The sequence below is a fragment of the Lissotriton helveticus genome, chromosome 9 (genome assembly GCF_964261635.1).
Source record: "Lissotriton helveticus chromosome 9, aLisHel1.1, whole genome shotgun sequence".
Taxonomy (NCBI): Eukaryota; Metazoa; Chordata; class Amphibia; order Caudata; family Salamandridae; genus Lissotriton; species Lissotriton helveticus.
Genome location: NC_136070.1, coordinates 298,459,910 through 298,485,363, shown reverse-complemented (window position 1 = coordinate 298,485,363; position 25,454 = coordinate 298,459,910).

Genomic DNA, 25,454 nt, shown 5'->3' with positions numbered 1-25,454 from the left:
AAATAAAGAAGAAAAGAGGTGTTTGGAGAAACCAGGTGATAGGTCCTCACTGAATCCTAAAAAGGGTGAAAGTGGGGATCCTTTTGTTGGATCATAATGCCCTCACACACCCTTTCAGGTGTCATGCTTCATCATCTGGGCTGCTCCTCATTGGGGCGGCAGTGCAATCCCCAACGGGTTCCCTAAAGAGGGGCTCTTTGTCGGAGATCTTTTATCCAACTGCCATAAGATGAGTGCGGGTGTGGGGCCAAGAAGTGTAGATGCTGTGTGGTGAATTAAAATAGGGCTGGTAGTACCTTGAGTGGACAAACTTTATTCTGGGGGTCTTCTGTCCTAATTAAAAGAAGTGTAACAGGGCACATTCATGTACCACTAGGTGGGTCTATGTGCTCCTGTTAGTGTGTGTTGGTCAACATGTTTCTCGCTATCTGGTGTATTAACACTGCGATTCTTCAGGATCGTGAAAAAAAATGCTATCTACAACAAATGATAATTGTTAAAACCGGTAAGAAGTTTACCCTACTTCATCTTCAACCTGCCTGTATCTACCTGTAATGGAGAAAGAGGCATTATTTGGACAAAGAATTAACATCAGAACTGATGTTTGCCCACACCAACAATGTACCACGGTGACTCCAAAACATGCTACTAATACATCAGTGTGGCCGCTCACTGGCGGTCAAGGAAAAAAGGTTTACGTGATTAAAAAACAGGTGGTGTTCCACAGTGAGCTATGGTGATTGTAGTACCTGTGGATAAGACAGAACAGTCAGAATAATTGGTTGCAAGGAGGACTCACCCACTCTTTGTGGTCCCCAGGCGTCAACAGTGCCCGGTGGAGCCAGTCACACGGCTCTGCTCCTATGTGTATAAACATGGGGTTTAAACAAAGCTTAACAGAACAATATCAAATAATATGAAATATATGTAGATGGTATCATCAATAGTGCACATTTCGCGTCAAGAAGGGTTCTATGTATTGCTTGAGCACACAATCATTCATCCAGGTATGGCAAGACTTATACAGAAACTATACTGTATAGTGATCCTCCTGTGGTGCTGAAAGGCTTATTTCAAATGGCTGCCTATAGTGTGTTTATCTTCGTATCAGGGAGTCTACTGAGTCCTTTCGTGGGGTAACAGTAAACAAACGCATTCATTGCGCGCTCTAAGACTCAGTAGACTCCCATGCAGACAAAGTGAGGGGGGCAATGCATTTACCACTCCAGGCACAATATTACAGCTTTGGATTGGTAAAATACCATCCAAGCCAACCTGAAATTAATAAAAGCAACCCCTGCATATTTTGCTTAATTTATGCGTCACTCTATGCCTGCAAGGGAATTGTTTTGACTTATATTGGGGGTTCCCTTGTGTCTGGACAAAGCTAAACCTCTCTGAAGAGCTGTAATTACATTTATTTATTCAAACACACAGTGTGTGTATCCTTAAACATGACAAAATATGGTTGTCAGGATATGGAGATGAGGTTGTTATTCCTTCTACATGGAACTCTGCTTCTAGTTAGTTAGAGACATTAATATGGGGATGGGAGACGCTTTATATACTTATATAAGACTAGGTAAATATTGCTGCTCTTGAGTTCATATGGGGGTATATATAGATGAGATTATGCCTCTCCTAAAGCTTTACTAATTGTCATGTTTATATGTAAATGAATGCATGCATGTCACTATATAGATGTGTGGGTATGTCCCTATACAAAATATGTTAATTTCAGTTATTTGTTAAAAAAATATTTTAAAAAATTATTCCCTTCAAACGTTGTTCTATCTCTTCTCTCTTGGACTAATCTCAGAAATTGTGACTAGTATCAACTCCCAAACATCCTTTTCAAACTTCATCCTCCTTATTGCAAATTCATCTAATTAACAGGTTCACGTGACCACTCTGGTCTAATTCACTCTTATTATTCCATCCCTACATAACACACTACTAAACGCACAAGAACCTGAGAGCACAAACTTAACACATTTACCACAACTAATTTGACAAAGAAAAAACGGAAGCACATATACTAATCTACTAACACGTTAACTCTAATCTTGGGTTCTGGAGTAGCATGAGATTCTCGCTATTAAGCTCATCAATGCCTTGTCAGGACTGGTACGCACTATTTAAATTCAATTCACAATTTCAATTTTCATATCTGTAAGGGATTTTGTTTGCCGAATTTTCCTCCCACCTGCTAAATTATATATAATTTTTTTAAACAGAGTAACATATTATTCCCTCTTAAAAACGATAGTTCCTTCATTTTCCTTGTTTTCATAAGCTTTAGAATAGCCACATGCTTGCAGCGTGTGCTATTTGGCAGAGCTCTCCTTCCCATACCACAAAGAAGTCTGGCAGGGTCAGCCTGCTGATTTAATTTTTCCATAATCACTCTTCAGTGTTTTCTTGAAACCCTTGCTTTATGCGCGGAGGAGCTTCCATGGGGGATTTCTCCAGACAATGTTAAGATTGTTACTCGACCCCTAGTAGGAAGTTCAATAATATATATATATATATATATATATATAAACAACACGGGTAAGCTCGAGTGAATCTCCCCATGCCAAAAAGATTTCTTCAAATTGTCTTTTGATTATCCTCCCTAAGAGATGTTTTTCTGAGACCTCAAAAACACCGTCTGGGAGCAAAACAAATTTCAAGCTGGCCTGAAAGAAGAGGAAAGGCCTGCTGCGAATTGTAGCTAAAGCCTCGACAGCCTAGCAGGACACAAATACTAACAGGACATGTCACACAGGGCTGCCATCTGTACTACAGACGAAAACATACAATTGTGTGTATTTATGGAATCCCAGAGAGAATATGCGTCCTCTTTCAATTGAATTATCCACTCATTGACATTCAGACACAAATACTATCTGGATCGTGGGAAAGAAAGGAAGACACAAAAAGCATAGGCGCGCAAATTTGAGATTTCAAAACCTTGACGTTGTTCTAGATAGATGAAGCATTTGGATATCTCTCACCCGCACTGAGGCCCATATTAACACGGGGCGACTGCACTCATGGTGGAGGCCCCACAGTCTGGGGCGCAATCTTTGCAATGAGAATTCTCATTGCAGAAATTCTGCTCTGACTGCGGAGACTACCCCATGATAAATCAGGCCCTGAGTGTGCACAAAACTACATCAAACTCTTTTACATTGTTTTAAAATCACAGTTGAACTTTTTATTTGGAGGCATCAATTGCTGATCAACAGATCTGGTATCTATTGATTGTCCTTAACCATTATAAAGTGCCACAAAACTGGCTATGTACCCAGCTTCTGGCCAAATAATACATAATCTTTCCTATTTAGTTGGCTGCATGTAAAACACTACAGAATCTGTGCTGTTTAGAGATTATGCACAGATTCATTGGCGGCTGGAGTAATAGTGTGAAGGATGACTTTATTCAGCTGACCGTAAAAAATATAGGGACAACAAGCAATGGTAGGTTAGTGACCATCTTGTAATGGAGATGCAACATGTGTAAGAAATTTAAAATTGAGTGCATCTATAAATGTACAATAGTTAGTACAAAGGTAACTGCGTGGATTAAGCTAAACTGTTTACACATGAAAACAATCTGTAAATCGATATTTAATAAAAACATTCATTTTCTTTATTTTATTTTAATATGCAGATAAGAAATGTAGGAATGTGGGGGATTTGCTGTGCCACCCAATACAGAGTACAATACCCGGGGTATGAGGTGAAGGAGAGCATGAGAGTCTACCTGCACAGGACGGGACCCCAAGGCTGTCAAATTGTGAAAGTACTATCTGGAAGTGCCCTCAGATACTCGTTTTGAGGATGGAAAAGAGGAGGACACTTTGCTAAATAATAACTGCTACCTCAATGCTTCCATCCATCAACAAAGCAGTGGCTGAGATGGGTGTTAGTACACCAGTCATTATAAACAAAATTAGGCATGGCACAGCTACAGGGGGTATCTCCCAAAGAAAGATCATGGAGACATGATACCTCTCCCCGACTCTCTGGAAAAGTTTTTTTCTTTAACTGAGGAATAAGGAGCTTCTTCTTCTAGCATGTCTGCTAGTGGCGATGGCAGGGGCGGAGTTTCTCCGTCAAGTAATAGCAGCATGCAAAGGGAAAGAAGCACCCTGAAAAGAACCAAATGGACATCAGGGAAAATAATCCGTAAGAGAGCTCTTGGGGATAGAGAGGATGAGGAAGAATTAACCTGGGATTACTCAGCTACTCAGCTGTTACCCCCTGATGGAATAAATGAAAAAGGGAAATCTCCAAGGGAGAATCCAGGGGGCGAGACTGTGCAAACAAATGATGGGAACTCAGCTGAGCCCTCTCTGTCCATGATTCTGCAATCCCTGTGACTATTTCAAGATGAGGTCGAAACAGATAACCGACAGGCGCGGCTCACCTCAAAGAAACTACAAGGATCAGTGTGCAATATTGGGAAAACATGCACTGAGATCTCAGAAAGATTAAATATGGTGGAGACGCGCACTGAGACATTGGAGAACACTGTAGATATGCTGAAGGTCCAGGCTACATCACAGGAGAGTACTCTGAAAGATGTGATGTGGAAGCTGGATGAGTATGAGAATCGTAAGCGTCGCAATAATTTGAGACTGCTAGGGGTACCCGAAAACTACAAAGGTAGTGGCATAAGGACATTTACAATTACCATGTGAAAAGCTCCTTGCCTGAACTCTCTCACTGGGATTGGGACAAGGAAGTCCAACATGTCCATCAATTTCCCCTAACACTTGCAAAGCACCCACCTAATAATCGGACATTGCCCCGTGCCATACTGATTTACTTCAGAAATGTTCTGCTACACCAGGCTGTGTACAATCTGGCCAGGTCTAATGCCAAAATGAATTTTGAGAACTTCTCCTTTTTTGCTGAACCATATTTTGCGCATGCCACCGTAGAGAGGATTTAGCGGCTCATAACTCCCTTCCAGAAAGCAGGAGCTGTAGTATTTTTGCAAAATCCAGCCAGGTTGAAAGTCGTTTTTCATGGACAGATTTACAGATGAAGTGCTAGCTCAGAAGTTATTGGATAACATCTCAGCGGGGACTGTTGGGAGCAAGAGAAAATAAGCTGGTTATATAAATGAGAAATGCGATGGATGAAACAGTGGCACCCTCTAAGTGAGGAGACTATCTACACTTTCCTTTTCTTTTGTTTTAGGGTCCCATTCGTATCAGAGCCCTGGTGGGGGGGAGGTGAAGGGGGAGGAGGAGTGGTTCAGACACCATCATGCAGGGTCATTGTTGAGCCTGGTTGCTTTCGTAGTGGTGGGCGATGGGTGGTGGGGAAGGGTTGGAGGGGGTCTACCTCAGATAGGGGATAAAAGAAGGTGGTGCAACAGAGTCTTGTGATAAAGAGATTACCTTAGTCACAGAAAATGAAAAGAGGGAGAGATTGGCATGGTGGGCTTGTTGGAAACTGACAGGATATCAGAGTCAGGAAATTGATATAAATCAACATAGGTAGACTTAGAATTTCAACTGTTAATATATGTGGTCTTAATGATATAAAGAAAAGGCAGAGGGTAGCGGTTGGATTCCAATCGTTTCAGCAAATATCATCTGTGTCCAAGAGAAACATTTTGAATGTTCACATCTACATCTGCTTAAACAACTAGGGTATAGACTGATCTCTACAAAAATGCAGGGGGCTAGGTATGGGGTGTTGCTATATTGGCTAAAGGTGGTGGGATGCAATTTACACAGTCATGCTCCGATAAATTTGGAGCGATGGACAATCATAGAATGTAAATGTAAATATAAATGTAAATCCGCCCAACACTGTTTCCCCGCCATATTAGTATGGCGGGGGGGACCACGGCGGATGGAAAGACCGTCCGCCGCTTTTCCGCCTTGCGACCGTGGCGGAAAGGGCATAATATGGTGGCGGTGTCCAAAGGACATCGCCAGCCATATCATGATGCATGCACATAGGTGCCTTTCCGCGGCGGCGATGCCGCCACGGAAAGGCAGGTTGTCTTTGCTTTGGGGGGCCCCTGTGGGCCCCCCTGGTGAAGGCCGAGGTGGGGGTTCACAGGGGGGGTACCTATGGTACCACCCTCCATTTGCATGTACAAAGCGGCAGGCACCGCGCGGTGCCTGCCGCTTTGTATATGCAAATGCGTAAATGCATTTTTAGCATTGTGGCGGGAGGTGCAGAGTGCACCGCCCGCCACAATGCTAAAAATGAAGGTTGTGTCCGCCACTGTGGCGGGCACATCCTAATTCCCCCAATGGGACCCCCGCCCTTTGGCGGGCGGTCCCGAATACCGATGGGGTGGCGAGCGGACAAAGTCCGCCCGTTATCCCAAAGGGGATACTATGTACGGTATATAGGAATACAAGTGATGACCCTAGTGCATTTGATAACATCTCCAATAAACTCGCTCATTGGCCCCTCCCACTGATCTTATATGGGAGGTGGCTGATATAAATATCAGGGGAGGAAACCAAACGTGTTCCAGGCCTTAAGGAATTCATGCCAGACCCATGGTTTGATTGACTGTTGACAAATGATGAAACCAAGCGACCCAGGGTACACCTTTTTTTCCAATCCACATATGACTCACGCTAGACTGGACTACATGCTTGTTTCCAATGCCATGAGCTCGAAATGTAGAATAGAAAAAATGCTGTTGGAAAGTGTCATTTGGGGCCACTAGCAGGTTCCTCCGCATGTGAGCTATGGTGTCCCCCTTCACATCACTGCACCATGTGGCAGGCTCCATGAGGTACCTGCCACACAGTGCAGAGATGTGTAAAAACTTACATTTTTCAATGGGCGCTTGTGCTGGGGGCGGTTTCGGACCCATTGCACAAGCTCAGATTGAGAAATGGAAGTTTGTGACCGCAACATGTGTGGTCGCATCCTAACTGCGGTGTCAGAATGCCGACCTAAGGTCGGTCGGTTCCCCATCTGATCGACATCGTAATCAGGGACTACATCTTTTCTGTATTACATATGGGATCCACTACAAACTGGAAGCAGGATGAAAGACAAAAAAAGGAAAAATGGGCTACCTCTCAGAATAATGCCAAAAGTGTGGTAAGAAAAATCGTTTTTTATGCAGTTTTGCAGGTTCCTGAAAGCTGGGAAGATGGTGACTTTAGCACAGTAAACTGTGATTTGATGCCATTTTTAGTGAAAAAAACAAACACTTTTATCCTGAGCACTTTTTTCCTATTTTTCCTAAAAAGCTCAACATGTAGGTGTATTTGCCTATTTTCGCGGTCCCCTCCATGGGAATCATCAAACCCTGAGTAACTTTACAATCCTTTAGATGTTTGAAACACAAATTTGACATAATAACATATGTGGAAAAAAGGTTATGGAGACCTAACTGCGAAATAAACCAAACAGTCAAAAAGGGGTCAGCACTGGGTTGGGGAGCCCCAGCAGTTAAGAGGTTAACAAAGTTTTGCGAACCATACATCACCAAACATAAACAACCAACCATACACAGCCAGTCAGTGGAAATGTACTTTGTTGCAATATAGATGGCAAAGGTAACAATACAGATACTGATAATATATAATTTTCTGATGCTTAATTAAAATATACCAGGAATTAATCAACTTTATTACGTGGCTTTTAGAAGTCTTTCAAGCTAATTAGAATGTAATTACCTTATAAAATAAAGTGACGTTTCTTACAATTACTGATTTTCACAAAAATCACTAAAGAACCAATCAATGGCATTTAATCGAGTAAATTTTATTTGGAAGATAATGTTTGATTCTTTGGTAATTTATTTTTAATAGCAATGTATTTTCCATTTTTCACGTATGCTTGTCAATAAACATTTGTGCTGAAGAAGCAGGCTTGTTTCCTGGAGTAGATGCTTCCTAAAAGTCTGAAGAATCATCTCTCACTGGTGCACGTTTTCCTGTCATTAATTAGCTGAAGTAACCGTGAGTGGCTGCTTTTGTTTTTCTTTACTCCCAAAATGCCCTTAGAATTCAGGAAATTGAATGGTATGAAGCTACAGAGATAGACTGCTCAGGAAAGTGAAATTAGCAGGAAAGCAGTTTTCAAACTCGCTTTCTGAAGGCTGAAGGCTGCCGCGTGCCAAAAAGACGCCAAGAGTAAGCCGCTCAGTTGAAGACTTCCGGCTTTCCATTGTTCTGCAGGCCCCAGTGCAGCAGCCGGGTCCCAGCTGCGCGGAAAAGACTTATCCAATTCATTGTTCCTGCCTATTATCACAGTGAATATCAAAAATATAAAATTAGAATCTTTCATTCCACGGACATAAATCTGTCTGCTCGGTCGTTAAATAACTTCAAATTCGCATTGAGCTGCCTGCGCACTGAGCTCATATCTTCTGTTTTTTTACCTATATTCAGTCAGGTAACTTGCAATCACAAAGTCAAGATGAGCTGTCTTTCGCAAATATTACCTCATTTCCTGTGGGCAGGAACAGGACCTCTTCATTTATCACTTATAATTTAGAGGTTGAGTTGTTTCGATTCAAATATTACAAATGTGACAATGAGAGCTATGCCTGTTTCTTCTATAGCACAGAAGTGGCTTCAGCCACTTTCTTCAGAACATGGCTGTGAATGAGTTACTCCTTGTTGATTATTTGAGAGCTCAGTTGCTCACCTCAAGTTTACAAAATGTTCGCTTTTTTATCTCAACCAGGGCTCCAGCCGACTGAAAACATTTCTAATGTATTTGGCAATAGATTGGTTGTTGACTTCCTCGCACTGAAAGTCTGATACAAATAATATGAAATATGGTAGACCTATAGAGGATTCATGTTATTGTCCATCTGTTATGTAAATGTATGTATACTTGTAAAGCGCACTATCACCTTTCAGGCATCCTGGCGCTGTATACCGCTGTGGAACCCTTCCTGGCTTTCCCTGTGAGATGCCCCCTATTGGGCACCCCCAAGGTGAAACCAGGCACCCTAGCGCTTTCGAGGCCGTTGTGGAGATTAAGCAAGCTATTGCCCAGAGTTGCAGAGTGGGAGCCTTGATTAGAGTAGGCACCGAGGCGAGAATTATCGAGTCCGTGGAAATTGAGCCCCAAGACCCTGCCGCGTCGGGAATTGAACCCTGGTCCCAGGCCAGACCTCTGCCTCAGGGTCTGCCGCTCTAATCGGTGAGCCACACTTCTCCACTGCCACCTTGAAATAAGCAAAAGGGGCAATTAGCAGTAATATTTACTAATTAGAGTTCAAACATTCCTGGTCACAGTTCATACAAGATGTATATAACCAACTTCTGAGATATGCAATCATGATTACCCACATCAAATTTTTTTAAAAAGTCCTGAAAAATATCCTGCGCCTTTTTTTTTATTAAACTCTTCTCCTTCCTACATAGATACATACGAGCCAAGACTAGTGTTAGAGGGAATGAAGGACTGTGATGATATTCAGAAATGGGTGTAGTGAGCACCTGTCACCAACAGTAGCTCACAGAGGTCTGATGTGGAAGACAAAGAAGACTCCTACAAAAGAGCCCAGAAAAACAGCAACTGATGGCAGAGGCAAAGGGAAGAATGTAAGCAACCTTACATCACCTACGAGACAAACTCGGAGGGACACCTTTGGCTTGAAAAAAGGACAAGGGGAGATAGGCAGGCAGAGGCAGCCCGAGGCAGCCGAGGCAGCCCATGCAGCCATACGATATGTGAATGCCAAGGCTACCAAATCATTATTATATATGGAGAAGAGACTACCACCAACGGGTCAACAGACAACATACGTAGGCCTTCAGCATTAGGCTGAGAGTAATGCTTGAATGTCGCTTATGCATAGAAAGAGTATGAGGCAGCCTATGAAAATTGACCAATGATGCAGATTCCTCAAACTCCTGAAGACCAAATTAACTAAGTCCCGACAGAGGAAAAAATAAAAAATTATCCAGAAACCAATCCACAAGACCAAACACCCAAGAAACCACAGCACAATCTATCAATAATTTGGTTTGTCCCCATCTCTCTAAAATATTTAACCAGATGATAGATCAGGGGTCTTTTCCCACTATATGGAAGAAGGCCTGTATCCTACCGCTCTTAAAAAAAAGCAACTTAGATGCAGTGGACACTGCCAATTACTGACCGATTTCAAGAATCCCCCTGCCAGCTAAGATAATGGAGAAGATCATGAATGCCGAACTGGCAACATTTATTGCGGATAACCAAGTTCTAGATCATAGCCAGTTTGGTTTTAGATCGAACCATAGCACTGAGTCTTCTCTGACCACAGAGGAAATACGTATGTCATTGGATAGGGGAGGTTCAGCAGCCTTGGTGCTGTTGGACCTATCTGCAGCATTTGACACAGTGGATCATTCTCTTTTAGTGCGCCGTCTAAGGGAGATTCAAATTGGAGGCAAAGCTCTTGCTTTGCTGACATCTTTCCTATCTGAGAGAACTCAATCAGTGGACTTGGGGAATTTTAGGTCGGCTCCATTTTCTCTTCCCTGTGGGGTCCCACAGGGATCTTCATGAAGTCCTACGCTTTTTATTATTTACATAGCAGAGTTAGCACCTTTGATTAGAAGCTTCAATTAGTTCCCTACGTCATATGCTGATGATACTCAGCTGGTGATTTCCAAGGTGGATAAGGACACGAAACACTCACTTAACCTCTATAATTGTATGTCGTCTCTTAGCAACTGGATGAGCACCCATTGCTTGAAGCTGAATTCGAGTAAGATGGAGGTGATAATGTTTGGAAATCTTTCACCCCCCTGGTCTCCCGTCTGGTGGTCGGATAGTCTTGGACTCCCCCCTACACCGATGGAGAAAGCAAAAAATCTTGGGGTCATTATAGATGGAAAGTTGAATTTTAAGACCCAAGTCTCTAAAGTAGTGTTGTCTTCTTTTTTTATAATTAAGACGATTAGGAAAGTTTTGCCATTTATTCCTAAATCCTGTAGAAAATCAGTAGTGACTGCTTTAATTTTGTCAAAACTTGACTATTGTAATAGTTTGTACATTAAGGTCCAGGCTGCCCTTCTCAGGAAGTTGCAGGCAGTACAAAATGCGGTGGCAAGACTGATCCTGGATATTCAAAAATTTCAATCGGTAAGAGCAGAAATAAGGACACTCCACTGACTGCCAAGTCCACCAGCGGATACAATTCAAGACTCTCTGCATTGCACATAGGGCACTACATAGAGAAGGACCACGGTTCTTAGAGAACTTGTTTAAATGGTACTCTCCAAACAGAGTGCTGCGGTCAGCAAATGCTTACCTTATGCCGCCGGCCAGTATCCATAAGATGAACTGGGGTGGAAGGAGTTTAGCATTTATTACCATCAAAGAATGGAAAGGGGCGACCACTCGGTCCCCCCGAACGTATGGTGGAGTACCCCGATCCCCCCGGGAAACCGTTTTGGGCGGGAGGCGTGGCTTGGCTGGTATGCCCGTAGTGGCGTAGCCGGGGCGCGCCTTTTCCCGCCCAAGAAGGGTTGTCCTAGACACCTACACCGTTCGAACCGCCCCGTAGGCGTGTTGGGGAAGGCCACGCCCCCCCAAAGAAGGATAAAAGGAGCATCTTGCCAAGGAAGCATCCTCTTGTTCCTGTGCTTGGAAGCTGCACCTCCTCGTTGCTCGTGAGCCCGAGACGGAACAAGGAGCCAATTTTGAGAACTTGTAATTGTTTTGTGTTTCTCTTTCAGTGAGTCCGAAGCTTTGGATCCAGGACCTCGTTGGAATCCCGCGATACGATGCCTGGCAAGAGGGTCAGAAAGAAAGTTTGGACTGAACAACTGCTTCGCACGCTGGTGAAAGATATGGCGGACATGAAGAAGCAGATGGCGGCAATGAATGGTAGACCGAAGAAGACCATCGGGCCAGCATTGCCGGGAATAGTCCCTGCCGGGAGAGGTAAAAGGGTCAGGAGTAGGGCGGCAGGTGGGGAGGCCCCGGTTCTTGAGTCACCACCGGCGAGCCCGGTCGGTCCAGTGGGGGCCCCAGTTCCGATCCCGAAGGCGGGACAGCCGATCCCTGTGGTAGTTACGCCTGTGAGTGAGGGGGATATGCCTCCCGAACTGGCCGCTCAGTTGGCGGCATGGTTGGGCAAAAACAACGAGAGTGCGCCGGCACCAAGAGACACGGCGGCAGAGGCCAGGTTGATAATGAAGCAGTTGCGGCAATCGAGAGATGCTGCGAAGGCACCTTGTCCTCTTGTTTCCCCGCAGGTTCCCTCGGATAAACCGGCACCGGTCGTTGGAACAACAGCTGCAACAGATACGGCTCATGGGTCTGGTAAGCAGCCGTTGCCGATAGCAGGGGAGGGATCGTTACCCTCTAGGAGGGAAAAAATTGTTCAGCATATCCCGATGGATGTGAAAGAGAGGATTTGGGCCGATAAATATGTGAACATGTTTTCGTTGTTAACCGATCACTATGAGATAGAACACGTTAAAAATCAGAAGGAGTTGTTGCATCCGAGTGTATGGCGTGCAAAAATGGCGGGTTTCAGGGTGGAGGAAACAATCGCTAATTGGGCCAGGGCGTTCGGTATGTTTACTGCAATCATGGGGGAACGTAGGCCTGAAGTATTATCAGAATTGGCCTGTTATCAGACACGTATTATGGAATTTTTTGAAGCATATGAAGGTAATCAATGGATGGGTTATGATAACAAATTTCGTAAGGCCAAGGAGCACGACTCATCCCTGACGTGGGATTGTTTCGACTCCATTTCCTGGCAGAAGCAAGTTATGCCGAACACGGCGAGGTCGTCTTCTTTGGGCGGGAATGGCGCAGAGCCTCCCCGCCATTACTTGGCGGCGCCCTTTCGGGCAGGCGCCAATGGGGATCAGCACAACAAGAATAATGGGAACTCAGGTAAAAAAGGGGTGTGTTGGAGCTTTAACAGAGGCAAGTGCACTAGGCCACAAGGAACATGCAAGTTCAGGCATGAGTGTGCAGGGTGTGGACAGTCCTCACACCCCGAGAGTTCGTGCAGAGCAAAGAATGGTGAGACGGGAGGTAGAGGGGGGGCCAAACAGGTCTAGCATCGCCCGAGGGGCACAGTTACCTACTCCTGTTGACATCATGGCATTGATCCCTTGGCTGAACCAATACCCAGACCATGTCTCCGCTGGGGTGTTGCGAGACGGTTTCTCATATGGTTTCCGCATCCCGGCGGGGGGTTTACGGGGGGAAGCACAGTGTAAGAATCAACTATCTGTGCAACGAAACACGACGGTGGTGCAGGCAAAAATTGCAAAAGAGGTGACCCGAGGTCGGGTTGCGGGCCCGTATGTGCACCCGCCTGTTGTTAATTTTGTATGTTCACCGTTGGGAGTAGTCCCCAAAAAGGACCCAGGTGAGTTTCGGTTGATCCATAATTTGTCTGCTCCCAGGGGTCTTTCAGTGAACGATGCGATTGACCCGGGACTGTGTTCGGTGCGGTACGCATCCTTTGATGAAGCCGTCGCCATGTTGAATCGCCTAGGGCCCGGAGCGCTGATGGCTAAATCAGATATTGAGTCAGCGTTCCGGTTGCTCCCGGTACACCCACAGGATCAGCGCCTCTTAGGTTTTGTGTTCCAAGGACGTTATTACATGGATAAATGTATGCCGATGGGTTGCTCCATTTCTTGTGCATATTTTGAGAAGTTCAGTACCTTTTTGCAATGGGCGTTCACTAGAGCCACGGGCCTCACACAGGTAATGCACTACCTTGATGATTTTCTGTTTCTGGGGGCAGCCGGGGGCACGGAATGTGAACAGGCTTTGATGGAATTCTGTAATCTCATGAAAAGTTTTGGTGTGCCATTGGCACCGGGCAAGACAGTGGGGCCATCTACGTCTCTCGAGTTTCTTGGAATTGAGCTGGATTCAGTAGAGGGGTGCTTCCGTTTGCCCAGGGAGAAGGTAATGAAGTTTAAGGCCGCACTAGAAGTATGCATGGGCGAGAGGAAAGTAACTCTCCATCAGCTGCAACAGGTTGTGGGTCAGCTTAACTTTGCCCTCAGAGTAATACCGATGGCCCGCCCCTTTTCCAGCTCTATCGCACAAGCCATGGTGGGTCTCAAGGAAGGACACCACCGCACAAGACTGTCAGCCGAGGTTCGCCAGGACATGCGCATATGGTTGGCATTTCTGGTGGATTTCAACGGTCGTGTCGTGTGGAACAAGCCAGCAGTTTCCTCCGAGGAGCTGGGGTTGTGGACTGACTCGGCAGGGAGTGTGGGTTTTGGCGCCATATTTGGTGAGAAATGGTCGGCACAAACATGGCCGGCGTGGTGGCACGATAGTGGGCTCACAGGTAACATCGGGTTCCTCGAGCTGTTCCCCATTCTGGTGGCCTTGAAAACATGGCCAGAGGGGTTGCATGATCGTGCTGTGGTGTTCTGGTCTGATAATATGACTGTTGTTGAATGTATCAATAATCAGGCAGCACGTTGCAAATGGATTTTGAGATTGCTGAAAGAAATTGTCCTGCTATGTATGAGATTAAATGTCCACTTTAGGGCAAGACACGTGCCGGGGGTACTGAACCAGGCAGCTGATGCACTCTCTCGTTCCCATATGCAGTCCTTCAGGGGTTTTCTGCCCTCAGCGGACTTGGTGGCGGCACCATTTCCCGAAGCTCTCTGGTCTCTCGGTGCCCCGGATTACAAAACCTCGTGGGAGAGAGTTTAGCACCCAGGACAAGGAAGGCATATGAAGGAGCGTTCCGTTCATATTGGTCATTTATGGGTGCAACGGGGGGGGAGCATTGGGGACAGGAGGAGTCTGTTCTGCAATTTCTGGTAGCACTACATCAGGCAGGCCGATCACTGGCAACAGCCAACAGGCACAGGGCCGCCATTGCCTTCATGGCACAGGCGCATGGCATCCAGGACCCCACATTGTCCTTTCTCGTGAAAAGAGCGTTGCGTGGGTGGCAACGCCTTGAGGGTCGGAGAGTGGATGGAAGGCACCCGATAGATCTGGCTAGGTTGTCCCTGTTAATGTCCGTACTCCCTGCGACTTGTTCATCTCAATCAGAAACGGTGCTGTTCCGGGCCGCTTTTGCATTAGCATTCCATGGGGCTATGCGGGTGAGCGAGCTGGTAGCAAGGAATAAGTGGGATACGGAGGGAGGTCTGTGTCGAGACCACATTCAGATCAAAGGTGACACAATGGTGGTCACAATAGCCAGCTCCAAGACCGATCAGGAAGCCATCGGGGACAGTGTGGTAGTCCAGCGGATCCCAGAGTCTCCCATGTGCCCGGTAAAATGCGTGGAGGAGTATTTAGCGCAGAGGGCGGCATCATGGGGGGGGAGTTTGTTGAGACACACCGATGCCACCCCACTGACGAGGTTTCAGTTTCAGCGGGTGTTAACAATGGCAATCGCGTCAGCGGGCTTGGACCCTAGCGATTTTGGGACCCATTCCTTCCGGATAGGGGCTGCTACGGAGGCTACAGCCAGGGGTCTGAGTGTTGAAAAAGTGAAACAATTGGGGCGTTGGTCCTCGAATTGCTATAAGAGGTATGTGCGGTTGCACATGTTGTGAAGCCTATGTCATGCACTCACGCTTCTTGTTTTCTGTTTGATTTTCAGTTGCACGAGCAGGCCTTGCGGGGCGGTCAGTGCTGTTGACCCGACACCTGGGGACCAGCGGTCAAAGTTCACCGGCTGAAGAAAGAGTGGTGTGGGTCGTTGGCCACTCATACGTGAGGCGCGCCGCGGATGTATTCAAAGCAGGTGACATGATTCACGTTGCGGGGGAATACGGGTACAGGGTGACCTTCCACGGAAGGGGCGGGCTCTGTATTGACCAGTTTCAAGGTTTTATGGAGGGTCTTTTAGGGCGGACAAGGTCACCGCCGTCGGTAATCATAGTACATCTTGGGGGCAATGATTTGGTGACCATTGGTCGACGAGTACTTCTTGAGTTAATCTTGGCCTCGGTAAGCAGGTTGGCAAGGAGGGTTCCGGGGTGCACGATCGCATGGTCACACATGATTCCTCGGAAGGTGTGGCGGGGGCCCTCTCTGTGTCAGCTTTGAATCACTCGGTAAAGAAGGTTAATAGCAAATTAGGTAGATTGTTTCGCACAGGAAAGTTGCATTGTGTACCACATGGATGTATCCGGGGGGACCATATGTATCTGGAGGATGGGGTCCATTTGTCCCGGGAAGGAAATGTCTTACTCATAGGGGACTTCCTAGCTTGGTTAAAAAGTTTGAGTAGCCATGACCTATAGTAGGAGTTTTTGGGGGGTCCGGATAGCCGGTCAACTATCCGGCCTGTGGCGGTAAGGTCATGATCGGTGAGCAGTAATTGGAAGATCCCTAGAGGTGGGGCGCCACCCATTATGGATGGGAGCGCCCGGGGTGAGGCGGCCATTGGCCCCTCACACGGGGAGGCGGTACCCTCTAAGGATGGGGACGCCGAAAGGGAAGGCGGTCATCGGCCCCTCCCTGGGGAGGAGGGGCTACGGGCCCCTCCTGGGAATTTCCCGGGGCCAGGACATCCGCGACGGCGGATGTGGTAAGCAGTGTGGGGTGGGAGGGGGGTCTACGCTACCTTCTAGACACCTCACACGAGTCCTCGGACGACCACCAAGATGGCGCCGAGTAAATATGGGGCCCCCGTTAAGACAAGGGAAATTGGAAGTTGGCACAGAGGTACAGTCCTCTGTGCACCGCCCCTCACAAGTGAGGGGGGAGTTATGGTATTAGGGATCTGACACCGGTTACGACCTTGCCGTTGGCCCGTAATGCTAGGATGTACAATTTAATTTTGAGAAAATGCATCGTAATGTGTAAATGAAATTGTACATGATATGAAACTGTTAATTTAATGTTTTAATTTTTGTTTCATATTTTAATAAATACGGCCGGTGAGGGTAACTCCCTCACCGCCTTCCAAAAGCTCAAGAACCGTTTCCGTCTTCCCATTCTTGGGATTTGTGTTGGGAGGGGGTGACGGGTATCCCGCCCATATGGAAAGGGGCGACCACTCGGTCCCCCCGAACGTATGGTGGAGTACCCCGATCCCCCCGGGAAACCGTTTTGGGCGGGAGGCGTGGCTTGGCTGGTATGCCCGTAGTGGCGTAGCCGGGGCGCGCCTTTTCCCGCCCAAGAAGGGTTGTCCTAGACACCTACACCGTTCGAACCGCCCCGTAGGCGTGTTGGGGAAGGCCACGCCCTCCCGAAGAAGGATAAAAGGAGCATCTTGCCAAGGAAGCATCCTCTTGTTCCTGTGCTTGGAAGCTGCACCTCCTCGTTGCTCGTGAGCCCGAGACGGAACAAGGAGCCAATTTTGACCCACCCACCAGCCCCTGATGACAGCGATTTGTATTGCAATAAAGTCAATTGACATGGATATTATCTCTTCTCAGGTTGTTTCGGAAAAGTTGGGATGGTCGTGATATGACAATAAAATGGTTGCTCTTTTCTGGCGAGGTATCACAGTTAAATGTAAAAACTGTTAGGGCATAGTTGGAGGTTTATGTTTTTAAATGCCCAGTATAACTGTTATTCTCTTTTAGTTTAAAAACTGTCGTATTTATTTTCTGGTCGGGCGGTAAGGTCATGATCGGTGAGCAGTAATTGGAAGATCCCTAGAGGTGGGGCGCCACCCATTATGGATGGGAGCGCCCGGGGTGAGGCGGCCATTGGCCCCTCACACGGGGAGGCGGTACCCTCTAAGGATGGGGACGCCGAAAGGGAAGGCGGTCATCGGCCCCTCCCTGGGGAGGAGGGGCTACGGGCCCCTCCTGGGAATTTTCCGGGGCCAGGACATCCGCGACGGCGGATGTGGTAAGCAGTGTGGGGTGGGAGGGGGGTCTACGCTACCTTCTAGACACCTCACACGAGTCCTCGGACGACCACCAAGATGGCGCCGAGTAAATATGGGGCCCCCGTTAAGACAAGGGAAATTGGAAGTTGGCACAGAGGTACAGTCCTCTGTGCACCCACCCCTCACAAGTGAGGGGGGTGTTATGGTATTAGGGATCTGACACCGGTTACGACCTTGCCGTTGGCCCGTAATGCTAGGATGTACAATTTAATTTTGAGAAAATGCATCGTAATGTGTAAATGAAATTGTACATGATATGAAACTGTTAATTTAATGTTTTAATTTTTGTTTCATATTTTAATAAATACGGCCGGTGAGGGTAACTCCCTCACCGCCTTCCAAAAGCTCAAGAACCGTTTACGTCTTCCCATTCTTGGGATTTGTGTTGGGAGGGGGTGACGGGTATCCCGCCCATATGGAATTCCCTCCCGCTATACCTGAGAAAAATTACCCATCATTTGGAATTCAGGAAACAGCTTAAAACCTGGTTATTCCAGTAGTAGTATGGTCGAGTTCAGGACCATTTGGGTCCGTTAGCGCCAAGACACCTGAGGGTATTAGTGCGCTGTACACATTTTATTAACATAACATAACGCAATGAAAATCAAGAAAATCAATAACTCAGCAGAACCTAAAAGGGGTATGAAAACACCCCTAAAGCAATACCATTACATTGATCTGGTTGAGGCCAGGTTCAACAAACACATGGGAAAATGATGGCTCTTTATGGCTTGTGCCATTATACCACTGTAAGCAAAGAAGCCAGCATGTGCGAATATTGACCAAATGAATGAATCTGAAACCAATTACTATGTAAGATGGAGCATCAATCAGGTTCCCTGACACAATATAAACCTACAGTATACATTTCAGTGTGGGTGAGTATCAAAGCTAGATTTGTCCAAAGCAGAACTCGTACTGAGGTCTACCTCAAAACAGAGTAGTAGTAACAGTAAGTAGAACCAGTCAGATGCAAACAAGAGGTATGTCATATAAATCAGGATGTGCACCAGCGGAAATATCTCACTTGCTACTGGAAAGCCAACAAAAGCAGACAGAATCATGACACCAGCCCTTACCAAAAAACACCACTTATTGCCAACAGAGGTTTCACTGATAATACCTCCATTGAAACAAGTTACATCTCATTACAATTGGCACCATACGTCCGATGAAGTATTGCTGTGTGACACAGTGACCCTTGCTGCATGTCTTCCCACCCATTCAGCAATGGAGTGGTGAGGCAGAAGACTATGACCTGTTTCTGATGGGCCATTTATGATGTAGCTTTGCCATCACCAACCATTACCACATACCTGGTAAAGGATAGCAGTTGGTAAACAACAGCACTACAATGCCAAGACCAAAGACTACTTTCACACCCAGCAAGGACTACAGCAATCCCTTTCTTTACTGCACAATATCCACTGAAGGCAATGTCCACCTGTCCAAGGGAGACACAAAAGAAAATGTGTAGTTATGGGTTTTGGAATGCTGGAAGGCAGGCAACAAGAAGGAGAGGAGCTTTTTTCTGTTGGATAGTTGGTTGAGGGGGAGCCCTTCTCAAGCAGCAGCCACAGTCCTTGTCTGGGTCGACCACAACGTCACTACATTAACTTGTGCTTAACCATCTGGTAGCTTTGCACAAAAGCAGCCATGCTTAACTTAACGCAATGTGGAAAGAATTTATGCAGCACTTAAACAGTAAAAAAAAGTGAAAACACAATACAATAAAAATCCCACATTAATTTAGAAACATGAGCTGTGTTTTAATAAATTATTTGACACCAAAGCAACACAACTCCAATCAGCAGAACCAGAGTAATGCGTTGTTAAAATTTGAAGTGAAAAATAATGCCTCAAAGATCAAAGCGCCAACCGGGGACATCTAGTCACGCAAGACTCAGGCAATGTTGAAAGTTATGGACAACAGTGATGGGGCAGGGGTCAGCTACACTAAGTGGATTGGGCCCGGTCTCCCCTTACCTTCGGACTTAGAAGAAAATTTGAAGAAAAATGTTTGAGAAGTCAAAGTTCACTGGGCAAGGCAGCTGACATTGTTGGAGGAGCAGTTGTTGTCACTGAGGAGCTGCTGGGCAAAGTAGCAATGAAGATTTCTCTGTCCAGACTTAGTATCTTTTTTGGAAGTCAAACTTTTTCAGTGGGACAAAGCTACCAGCTGTAGCCAACAAAGTCTCCACGAGGTCATCAAACTCTTCTGCGAGGAATCACAGAATAGGATTTTCTGCTGTGGAGAAGAATGTAGTGGTAGCAAAGTTGAAGTTGGACTGGAGATGTACCTCAAGTGGATTGGCAAGCAGGTAGGTCTCAGTCTCCTTTTGGTTCTCAGGACAATTTTGGGCAGAATGTTTTCTATTTCAAATGTTTTGGAATTTGGGCTATCTGAACACCTTTCTCAAAACTTCCTAGTGTCAAGAACTGGAGGGGCACCACTTGGAGAGCCAGGAACCACTCAGACTGTGTCCAGGTCCGGGGTTGAAGATCGGTGAAGCTTTTGCTGTCTCTGAGGCTCTGATCACGAGCCCAGTCAACTTGCCCTTGGCCTCACTCTGGAAGTCGTGGGTGTAAGCAGAAAAGAAGGTCTCAAGCACCAGAGCCGTTGTCTTAAGGCTCAAGGTAGACTGTAGACAGCAGGGAAGTCCTTCGGTAGTCCTTCAGCAGGTGCAGAAGTGAACTTAACAGTGGGTCTGAGGAGCCTAATTGTATAGATTGTGCCATCTTTGAAGCAGAAGAAACTTATGAAGTTTTCCCCATGACAGAAGTGCCTGGAATTTTCTGCCTCCCTGCCCTGGTCCCAGGATGTCTGAAGTCAAAACACCTAGTGTGAAGTTCTCCGTGTGTGGGCTGAGTAAGTGGCATTGAAGTGCAGGTGGGGCAATTCACAACTTCCCCCCATCAACCTGCCAGGATGGTCCATTCTGTTAACACTCAGTCCCTCTATTCTGTGGATGTCTGGGAGGAATACACAAAGGCCAAAGGCCAACTACACCAACTCATGTGACTCAGGAACAAGCTGCAGGCAACCAATGTTTAAGACAAGAAAATTCCAACTTTCCAAAAGTGGCATTTTCAGAACTATGAGTTAAAATCTGAATTTATCACCAAAAAGGATTTTAAATTACAATTCCCCAGAAACCAAACATGACATTTCTACAAGCTCCCAAGCAAAGTTATCACATATGAAATGTGATAAGGTAACCCAATGGTATCCTATGAGAGAGGTAGGCCTTGCAATACTGAAAACTTAATTTGTGAGTTTTTCACTACCAAAACATGCAAAACTTAAAAGTACATGAGCAGCCTTTTGATTACTCTCCAAACACCCTATTGGCTGTGTAAGGCCTACTTTAGGGGTGACATATATGTATTGAAAAGGGAGTTTAAAGCCTGGCAAGAGGTTTATTTTGCCAGATCGAATTGACAGTTTAAAACTGCACACAGGCTGAAATGGCAGACCTGAGACATGTTTTAAGGGGCTACTTAAGTGGGTGCGCAAGAAGTGCTGCTGACCCACTAGAAGCATTTCAGTTACCAACCCTGGGTATATGCTATACCACTTTAATAGGAATTTATAAGTTTATTAAATATGCCAATCAGGTGCAAGCCATTTTTTTAAATCATGTTTTAGGGGGTGAGGCTAAACACTTTAGTCCTAAGGCCATCAAAAATGAATTCTACAAAACAGAAGGGGAGAAGCCAAAATGTTTGGCGGAAGACCATAACAAACAAAGTGCAAAAAAGTTGCTATTTAGGAGGTATTTATTCTTCCCTGGCATGAGATGTGTTTTAACTCAAGCTGTAAGGGTAGTGACAGGAAAGGAAGATGAGATGGTAAGGGCATTGCTACGGTATTGTAATGTAGAATCTATTTCTGAAATTATGGTAAATTTAGAATGTTAAACAAATCTCTAGCAATAGAAAGCCAAATGCTACTTAAACACTTACACAGATGGCCCTATTTCTTTGACAGTTCAGAGGGGCAATCGACGGGAAGAAAATACACCTGGTCCTTGGTTTATTCAGTGTAATAATAGATAAGATAGTTGCTGGCCAATCAATGACATTTTCTACAAGGCTAACCATGTTAGCCATTTACCCTTTACTGTGGTTTATAATAGAGGACTTCAAACGATGTTTGTAAACATTGACAGGCATTATTTTGCTTTATTTCTCCTGTGCAGCGCGGTGCCAGGTTTTGGTGCACACTGTGTTTCGAATGCAGAGAATAACTTGCATCAGAGGAAATATGAGAAAAATACCGAACGTTTATCAGGACAAATGAAATAATAAAAACAAAGCCAGGCGTATTGACCTTATGATAGTGAAATGTTTTCTGTGAGCTTCAGTAAAATATTCATGAATGATGCCACCGGGTCAACAGAAAGCCAACTGTTTCTAACATTCAAAACAGGTACATACATTATTGATAGCAAAAGGGCAAATACTTCCTCACACACATAACAATTACAGCACAGGCAACCACAGTGCCAGCTCAAGTGCTCAAAGTCTGACGGTAACGCTGTGATGTGTTAATAACTTTATTGAAGGTTAAAGTGAACCTGCCTTTACTGATTTGTACAAATAAGTGTAGAATATCCAGCGTCAAATTATGTGGCAAGGTTCACAAAAACTAAGCTAAAAAATAGGCAATTTATTCAAAATAATCCGGCAAATACTGTAACAGTATTATTTCATTCTTTTGTAACGCGAAGACCTATTAATAGAGGTGTGTGATGGAACAACGCAAGTCTCAACAACGTATGCTTGAAACACGCAGTCTCAACCAGATTGCGTCTTTACCACACATGCCTTTAGAAAGTATGCCTTTACCATGCAATTTTGTGGTAAAGACATGATTGGAAAAAGGACATGTGCGGTAAAGATCACACCCCTAGGCCATCCTGCGATGTATTCTACTCACCTGCCCTATAAAGTACCCAGACCACCTATTCTGAGCCTTTAAATCCAACCACCGGACCCAAAAAACAATTCCAACTCCAGCACACCCACCTCGAGCCTTTCAAACTACCCCCAGCCCTGAAAACATCCCTTCTCCTGCCTGCCCTGATCCCTAAAAACTGCCCCCTAGGCCTGAAAGCTGCCCTTTTCATGCCCCCTGCCCTGAGCCGTAAACCTTAGCCCCCTAAGAAAATCTGACCTCAGCCACTCTCCCTGAGCCCTATAACCAGACCGCACCCGCTAAAACCTAACTACAGCCCCAGCCCAACTGCTGCTAGGCCTGAAAACTGTCCCTTTCCTGCCCCCTGCCCTGAGCCCTACAACTCAGCCCCCTAAAACAACTCTGACCCCAGGAACCCTCCATGAGCCCTAAAACCAGCCCCCACCCCCTAAAACCGTCCCCCACCCCTGCACCAGCCCAACCTACACAGCCACGTCCTGGTCCATACTTTCTGCCGCATGACTTCATCCACTGAGACAGCTAGAACGCTGACTGCCTTAACTATGCATATGCCTCTTTAAGGCATATGTATGGTTAAGGCAAGCGTTGATCAGCTTGCGCGGAAAAGGCACACTTGATTAAGGCAGCGTAAGGCTGTTTCTCATTAATAGAGCTTGTAAAAAGTTACACCTCATTAGTACCAGTTTGACAGAAGAATATACCTGTAAGGAACTGAGAGGTCATCAGTTAAACTTTATAAAGGGTCTACCTTTGAGCAGAATAACATTTTTGTACTTTTTAGTAACCTTTGATTCGTTTTTATAGAGACACATTTGTTCTGTAAATCCTGAAACAGCGTGCTGCAGATAGATAGTAGATTATGTAGCAAACAAGATAAATCCATAGTTAAGTGGAAAGCGCTGAAGAAGCGAAATCGCATTACAGTGACCATGAAAATCTTGTATGCATACAATGTCTCCAGGTCCAATAAAGTGATACTCGTGTGTCGATTACTTTACATTTTGAGAACACTTGCATAGATGCAAAATAGTTTACCGCATTCTAATGTACATGTCTTGAAGCAACTGGGCATACACCATTTCATTTCTAGAGTACCTCCAATAAAGACTGCTGAAGCATGGACTCACTTGCCAGTTCCAAAGTTATTGCAGATAAGGACGCACATGCACAATGGCAGCACATGTGCCCACCTGATGTGGCACTGCAGCCATCAGGGGACACCGCTGGTTAACATAGATGGCTGCTAAACTACAAGTATCTGAACGTTGGCAAGAAAGAATAAGAGAAGCAAAAACAATCTGGTTGATTGCGTACACTTAGGCACATTGGAGAATTCCTCACCTTCCTGTTGAGGAAGATGTTGTCTACATAGAACCTTCTTAGCTTGATATAGAATCTTATATCTGCCTAGGAATTACCCAATTAGGTGTGTGCTACTGGGCAAACAGCTGGGGCCTGCTTCTCCCTGCAATCCTCAGCTTGAGGTCAAGACTCATGGCCTGGGCCACTGCCTTAATTTGGTAGGGCTCCTTGTTGCCAGTCTAATCTATTTTGTTAGTTCCTCAGAGTCAGTTTACCTTCAATTATTCTCTATACCACAACAGGAGCCAGAGCCACTCAGGAATTAGCGGATATTTAGGAAAACAACACTGAGCACAGCTCCTACTGTTGGCCTGCTGCGATTGAGTTGTTGGGACTTATGTTGTTATTTGCCTTATTGGTTACTGTTACATGTAGGATAAGATTGTGAGTGCCAAGCTGAGGTGAACAAGAGGCATGTGCATCTTATGTAACACAATGGCATTTCCAATGGAAGGCTGTGGGGTGGTCTGGTTCTTAATGACAATATTGGGGCTATTTTGTGGGACTTTGTCTGCAAGATGGTGCTTGTTTCAAAACCCTGCTGTTGTTTGAACAATGGTTTGATTGTTAGTTTCTTGTTTTCATCTCAGCAGTTGTCTTAAAGATGCATACTTACTTTTTGGAGTAGATGTACCAGTTATCTTCTGTAGATAGGAGATGCACATAGTTTATTCTAGATGTGATTGTGTATTGATATGGAATAGTAATCTGAGGATCACAGGCAAGAAATATATGTAGATACTTTCCACATTGGCACATCAGATTGTTCATATGGTGCTTCTCAGCTAGCATAGAGATTATACAAACCCAGATTGCTGAGTATGAACCCTTAAAGTGGGATCAAGTAGAGTAGAGTAAAAAATCTGTTAGTTAATTTCACTAGACTAAAATATCAGTCTTTGCAGTGTTAGGCCTTCAGAAAACGCCACTGTTTCAAAAAACATATTGATTCTGCGGAAGATTGGAGTATGTCAAATTTATGAGACAAGGCTAATTCCACTAGCTATTTGTATTGTATTGCCATAGGAAAATCCCTTTATATGTTTTCCTAATAACTTGGGTGCCGTTTACTGAATCTACACTAAACTTTCCTAAAAGAATGTTCTTCCACCTCAGCTCCTAACAAGAAGTTTTTAGGGGATCCATCAAGTAAGGACGAAGAAAAAGGGAGAGTCCCAAAACACACTTTCGCCAATAATTTTTCCATATCAAAATTAGACATAATTACATCCAAAACCAATTAATAAATTCGCACCAAATTTGGTAGAAAGCTAGATCCAAGTCCAGAAAGCATAGTCCGGTGCTCACTTTTTGTGATGCACCGGCAGTGCAACCTGCTGTCCC